Source organism: Saccostrea cucullata, unplaced genomic scaffold (genome assembly GCF_032062105.1).
Source record: "Saccostrea cucullata isolate Sc308-1 unplaced genomic scaffold, CSIRO_AGI_Scuc_v1 ctg3367, whole genome shotgun sequence".
In the NCBI taxonomy this organism is placed as follows: Eukaryota; Metazoa; Mollusca; class Bivalvia; order Ostreida; family Ostreidae; genus Saccostrea; species Saccostrea cuccullata.
In genome coordinates this window covers 35,073-42,400 of record NW_026934658.1, presented here as the reverse complement: position 1 = coordinate 42,400, position 7,328 = coordinate 35,073, and positions in this window count along the sequence as shown.

The window sequence follows — 7,328 nt, the reverse complement described above, 5'->3', positions numbered from 1 at the left end:
TGCGTGGAAAGAAGAAAACACTTGCAGTGGCCTTCAAATCGACATTTAGATATATCGACGAAGTATTTTCAATTAACAGTGGTTATTTACATTGCTCCGTCGATAAGATATATCCTGGTATGCTAGAGATAAAATATACCATAGATCTGACATATTTATTTCATACTTGAATATTTTACTTGAAAAAAAAGACGTTAATTGTAATATAACAACCAAGCTATAAGAAAAAGTTTTTTTCGATACACAAGAACATGCTCTACGTATTCACAATTTCTAAAACGACGTAAATTATTGACAAGCAAGTAGATGAAACAAGAATATCATTTGTCTCGTTTAAAGTCATCAATTAGTAAGTTCTATGGCTGATACAATGACCTTGTCAGCAAATACAATTTATCATTGAGTCAAATGCTGACGGACGTTTTTCATACTAATTGTTAGTCCATTATTTATACACTGAATTGACGACGGATTTTTCCGTAATTTCCCGATCATGACAAGGAACACACCTCTGATGTTTCGGAGGTCCGTGGTTGCTCTGCTCCTATTTTGTATTGTGTAATGGAGTTTGATATTCAATACTGTTCTTGATCTCCATATCCCTTCTTCATTGAGAAGCATACATTTATGATTATATTTTTGGGTGATTTTTTTATCATTCAAAGGTTTTGTTCCGAAAATGGCATGATATATTTCTGATAACCATAAACGTTTTACAAATCAAAAAGCACTGCATGGAAGCCAGAAAAGAAACGTAATTTAACTATATAAATTCAATTCCCTTAGCTTTTACCTTTCAACTTAGATATACATATACATCTGTATGCATTCTGCTTTAAAAAAATACTTTTAACACACTTATAAAAGGCACTATACTTTTTCCTGTATATAGGGAAAACGTGAAATACCATACACATCGAAAACCTTCTTATAATGATATTTTTAAAAAATCCTCTAAAACTAGCAAAAATTTAAATCTGAGTGAATAATAGTTCAACGTTCAGAGATATCTGTAAATTCAAAAAATACCTTTCCTTTTCATCACTTTTTAGCGCACAGACACCTGTCAAATGGTTGCTGTAACATACCCTTTCTTCTGAGATTTTATAGACACTAAATTTGCATATAAATAACTTCGATATCTAAAGCATGTAAAGTCTGGCACATATCGTCCAAAAGTTAATGCCAAAGTAAAAGTCACTTTACTAGGAACATTTGTGTAAAAGTGTGTCAAACTCCAAGGTCATTGGTTGTACACAAAAAAGGTCTTGTCACAAAAATACAACTGAAATATGAAAGTCATAGTCCCATCTAGTCTAGAGTTATGGGCAAGGTTCAAGTATTTGCGGACAAATAGACAAACAGACAGACAGACGGGCAGGTAAAAAAACCCATATACCCCCGAAACCGTGTAATATGTAAAGTAAAAACTTTTTCATAATCCAACATTTGTTGTTGTTTTTTTCTATTGGTAAAAAACTCTTAAAATCATCACATGTTAGTACATGTAGATCGGGGAAAGCGATACTACATGTGCCAATTTTTGGAAAAACGAGCACCTCTTTTTTCAGTTAATCATGTTTTATGCTACAACCCCCATTTTGCTATGGTTTTATTGACACTAGCAAACGACAAGACATTTTATAGGTTTCGAGCTAACCAAATGTTATTTCCTTTGTATCATAGGTCAGCGGCAATTTAATTTCGTACTTTTTTTTTTACAAATTAAATCATCCCTATTTTTATGAAAAGCTTGAAACTTCAATCATAGAAATCGATATTTTATATAAGATCTAATTTTATAAGCTAGCGCCCCTTTTCGCGCCATTTTAATAGTCTTGTCCCATGATCCCTTGCACAATAACGAAGTCATGGGACAAGACTACAGGTTTAAAAGTATAGGGATCAAAAACGTTAAACTTTTGAAAAATAAAACTTTATTTTGAGTTTTACAAATTATTTATTCAGGGCAAAATCAAAGAGATTTATAATAAATTCATTATGGAAATTTTTAAAACTTTTTTTCAGACACCAGCGAGAAAAAGACCTTTTTTAAAGATTAAATTGACAACTGTGGAAACTTACTGTATAAAATGTAATAAACGATTCAATGAATGTGCGTATCTTTGCTCTAATAGCCTTAGGACATTTTAATAGATATTGTTTTTCTTTAATGGGGATAAAACGGTTTGTATTATTAAGGTATAGCTTTGATCTCGTTATTTAAGCTTAAAAGCTTTCAGAAATTAACACTTCAAAGCATAAGGCAGCTGGATATTACCCGTATACATTCGCCTAACAAGAATATTCCTACCAACTTGAAAACGATTGTTTTTGCATCTCAAAATGACAGGGGGTCATTATTCTACGGGGTCATTTTTCTACAATGCGACCCCAAAACGACCCCAAGGCCATAATTTCTACAGAAAAGTGGGTCATTTTTCTACGTAGAATATTGACCAGGGGGTTTAATTTCTACGTAGAAAAATGATCCCCGGTCAATATTCTACGAGGGTCACTTTTCGTCGTTACACCGGAATGAAATTTCCAAGAGGAGCTGTACAGATATCCATTATCTAATGGGTTTTTATGAAAAGATTTTAAGTAACCCAAGAAGAATTGGACAAACGTCAAATAACTCTTGGTTTGTATACCATTGAATGGATGAAGATATCCAAGAAGGAGTTGGAAAAGCGTCCCTTTGTTATTGGGTTGTATTCTGATAAGGAGATTAAAGAAACCCAAGAAGAATTGGACAAGTGTCCATTACCTGTTGGGTTGTATTATGGTGAGGAGATTTAAGAAACCCAAGAAGAATTGGACAAGTGTCCATTACCTGTTGGGTTGTATTATGGTGAGGAGATTTAAGTTAGCCAAGAAGAATTGGACACAATGCTATTGGGTGGGATGAAGGTAACCAAAAGGAGTTGGGCAGGTGTCTTTGTCTAATAACTGTTTGCATTCCGAAGAAAGGATATAAGAAACCCATGAAGGATTGTCTTAATACCTGTTCCGATGTATTCTGATGATTTAAGTAACCCAAGAAGAATTGGACAAGTGTCCATTACCTGTTGGGTGGGATGTAGATATCCAAGAGGAGTTAGACAGGTGTCCATTACTTGTTGGGTTGTATTCAGATGAGGAGATTCAAGAAACCCAAGAAGGATTGGACAAGTGTCCATTACCTGTTGGGTGGGATGTGGATATCCAAGAGGAGTTGGACAGGTGTCTAATACCTGTTGGGTCCTATCTCCCACCAAAGAGGTTATGTTCTTATGTCCAATTGTTCTTGGGTAAATTGATTCCCTTCATCAGAATACAACCCAGCAGGTATTAGACACCTGTCCAATTCTTCTTGGATACCTTCATTCCACCCAACATGTAATGGACATTTGCCAATTTTCTAAATGTATATTGGACATGATTTAAACAAAAAAGGCTTCTCCTCAAATACTTGTTTTTGGTATTAAAGAAAGCAGGGGCGGATCCAGCCATTTTTGAAAGGGAGGTTCCAGGTTTGTGCCCCTCCCCCCCCCCCCCCACCCAACACACACAGCCTCTCTCAACCGAAGATTTTACACACACGTATGGAAAGATCTAAGGTTGTGTTAAATGATATCTTTTACGTCCTTTTTTTTTTGAAAAGGTACTGTACCCCCCGTGCGAATAAAAAAAACACAAAAAACAAAACTTCTGAAGCATTTAATTGAATTAATTTGCAGCATTTCCGAAGAGTACAAAGAATTTTCTTTTAGAATTAGAATTTTTTTTTTTTTTGAAATGGGGTTTAAACAAAGAGTTACAAGTTAGTTCCTTCAAAATTTATATATATGACCAAAAAAATGGTTCATATATAGCCAACACAGCTACAGATCTCGGGAATCTAATATCAAATTTAACCTCGCATGTTACATATCATTTATAAGACATATAAGAATAAGTAGAATATTTTCTACCATTCTCTCGTAAAAAAGTAATATTGAAGGTGAATGGAGGAAACTAAATGTGTGAGAATCTATCTTTTCAATACATAAGTTAGACGTACTGTATATTTATTCTCGGAAAACGTTTTATCAACTCTTCTCTATCTCTTTCTTTTTCTCTCTTTCCTTACTTGGCAAAAAATAAAGGAGGGGGGTTCCAACTCCCGGAACCCCCCCCCCCCTCTAGATCCGCCAATGAGAAAGGTTGAACAGAGTCTGAGATGTGTTGGGTTGTGTTTGTATAATTCAGTTTACTGAATGTAGGTGTTCATATATTTCAATATAAGGTGTTTTAAAATATAAATCCTAATAGCTAAGAAAAAAGTTAGGGGTTACAATAGAATTAAGCTATCACAGAAATTGACAAAAATGTGTCTTCAAAACCAAAGGATTTCTGTATTTACCAGCAAACAATAAAAATATAATAAGTTTGGAATGAATAAAGAATAATCAGAAAAAAAAACAATAAGATATGGACATTGGGATTTATATCCAATAAGATTTGAACAGCTCCTACCCAAATAATGCTCTCTCGTATGTACACTTTTTTGTATCCAATAAGCAGTATCCAATAGGTCTTGGACTTGATGTACCCAATATATAACCAAATGTGTGACAGACGGACGGACGGACGGACAAACTCAAATTAATATCCCCCACTTTTCAAGCGAGGGACAAAAAACGTCCGTGGTCTTCGCACAGCAGTTTCGATTGTCTCCCGGTGGCTTTAATTCTACAAACTCTCGTATCAAACACTATAAATAAATCAAATACATATAATTCTAAAATATATTTTTTGAATTAAATTCTGATTAATCAAATACTTTATAAATGTAATATATCATGTATATCAAATACTGTTATAAGAAATTAAAGAGACAACATCGCAAGCGTTTGATTTTCTCAGCCGGCGTGCTCCATGCCGCATACAAACTTTAAAACTAACAAAAACTCCAATCTTTGCTTCTTAAATTATAGATTATGTATAAAACTGAGAAATTATACATGTATAAACATAAAAACACAAGTAAACAAGTTTTATTTCATTTCCTTAACAAAATATATAGAAGTCCCGAAACGTGTTAGTCCAAGTCCCGAAACGTGTTAACCCAAGTCCCGAAACGTGTTGACAGGTCCCGAAACGTCGGGGTCCCGAAACATCCAGAATTCGATCCCTGCCGAATGGGATGCAGAAGGATAAAACGTACGCTGAACTAGGACCTGGGGTCCCCCGCAAATAGTTCGTCATTTTGCGTAGTAATAAAACATTCTAAGAACTCTCCTGGCATTAAAGGCACAAAAGTAAATTCATCGATATCATCAATACGGAGACCTCAGGTCACCTTATATATTAATTGAATTTTATATGATAGACAATTTTCTTTGTCTTACTCCAAAATAATCATATTCATAACTTTATAAAGATCAACTTTCTAATATATATATTAGCAGAAACGTGAAAATAATAAAGGGTGACCAGAGGTAACCTAATATTTTTCATCAATAGGGGGACCAAAGATAACCTTACATTGTACATCAGTAGGGGGACCAGAGGCCACCTTATATTTAACATCATTAGGGAGACCAGTTGTCACCTTATATTGTACATCATCAGAGGGATCATAGGTCACCTTACATTTTAAATCAATAGGGGTCCAAAGGTGATCTTTTATTGCACATAATAGGGGGACCTGGGGATACCTTATATCGTACATCATTTGGGGGACCAGAGGTCACCCTATAATGTACATCAGTAGAGGGACTACAGGTAACCTAATATTGTACTGTACATAAGTAGAGGGACCAGAGGACACCTTATATTGTACATCAGTAGGGAGACCAGAGGACACCTTATATTGTGCATCAGTAAGGGGGGGGGGGGGGGGAAGAGGACACCTTATACTATACATCAGTAGGGGGACCAGTGGACACCTTATATTGTACATCAATACGGGGACCAGAGGTCACCCGATATTTTACATTAGTACGGGGACTATTGATCACCTAATATTGTACTGTACATCAGTAGAGAGACCAGGGGTCACCTTATATTGTACATCAGTAGTAAAACCAGAAGTCATCGTATATTGTACATCAGCAGAAGGACCAGAGGTCACTTTATATTGTACGGGGACTAGTGGTCACCTAATATTGTACTGTACATCTGTAGCGGTACCAGAGGACACCTTATATTTTACATTAGTAGTAGGACCAGAGGTCATTTTATATTGTACATCAGCAGAAGGACCTGATGTCCTCTCTTGTATATCAGTAGGGGGACCGGAGGACACATTATACTATACATCTGTAGGGGGACCAGAGGACACCTTATATTGTACATCAGTGGGGGAAAAGGGGCCACCTTTTATTGTACATCAGTAGGGGGACCAGAGGACACCTTATTTTGTACATCATTACGTTAACCAGAGGTCACCCAATATTTTACATTAATACGGGGGCTAGTGATCACCTTATATTGTACTGTACATCAGTAGAGGGGCCAGAGGTCACCTTATATTGTACACCAATAAGGGAACCAGAGGACACCTTATATTGTACATCAGTAGGGGGACCAGAGGACACCTTATATTGTACATCAGTAGGGGGACCAGAGGTCACCTTATATCGTACATCAGTAGGAGAAACAGGGTTCACCTTATATTGAACATCAGTAGGGGAACCAGAGGTCACTTTATATTGTACATAAGTAGGTGGGACTAGAGGTCACCTTAGATTAAACATCAGAAGGATGACCAGAAGTTACATATGTACATCAGCAGAGGTACCTTAGGTCACCTTTTATTGTACATCAGTAGGGGGACCAGAGGTCACCTTATAATTAACATCAGAAGGATGACCACACGTCATTTTATATTGTACGGGGAATAGTGGTTACCTAATATTGTACTGTTCATCTGTAGCAGGACCAGAGGTCATCTTATATTCAACACCAGAAAGGGGACTAGAGGTCACCTTATATTGTACATAAGTAAGGGGATGAGAGGTCACTTTATATTGATCATTAGCAGTTGTACCAGGGTTCACCTTATATTGTACATCAGTAGGGTGACCAGAGGACACCTTATATTGTACATCAGTACGAGGACCAGATGTAACCCGATATTTTTCATGAGTACGGAGACTAGAGGTCACCTAATATTTTACTGTACATCAGTAGAGGGATCAGAGGTCACCTTATATTGAACATCAATAAGGGGACCAGAGAACACCTAATACTGTACATCAGTAGTAGGACCAGAGGTCATCTTATATTGTTCATCAGCAGAAGGACCAGAGGTCAGCTTATATTGTACATAAGTAGGGGGACCAGAGGTCACCTTATAT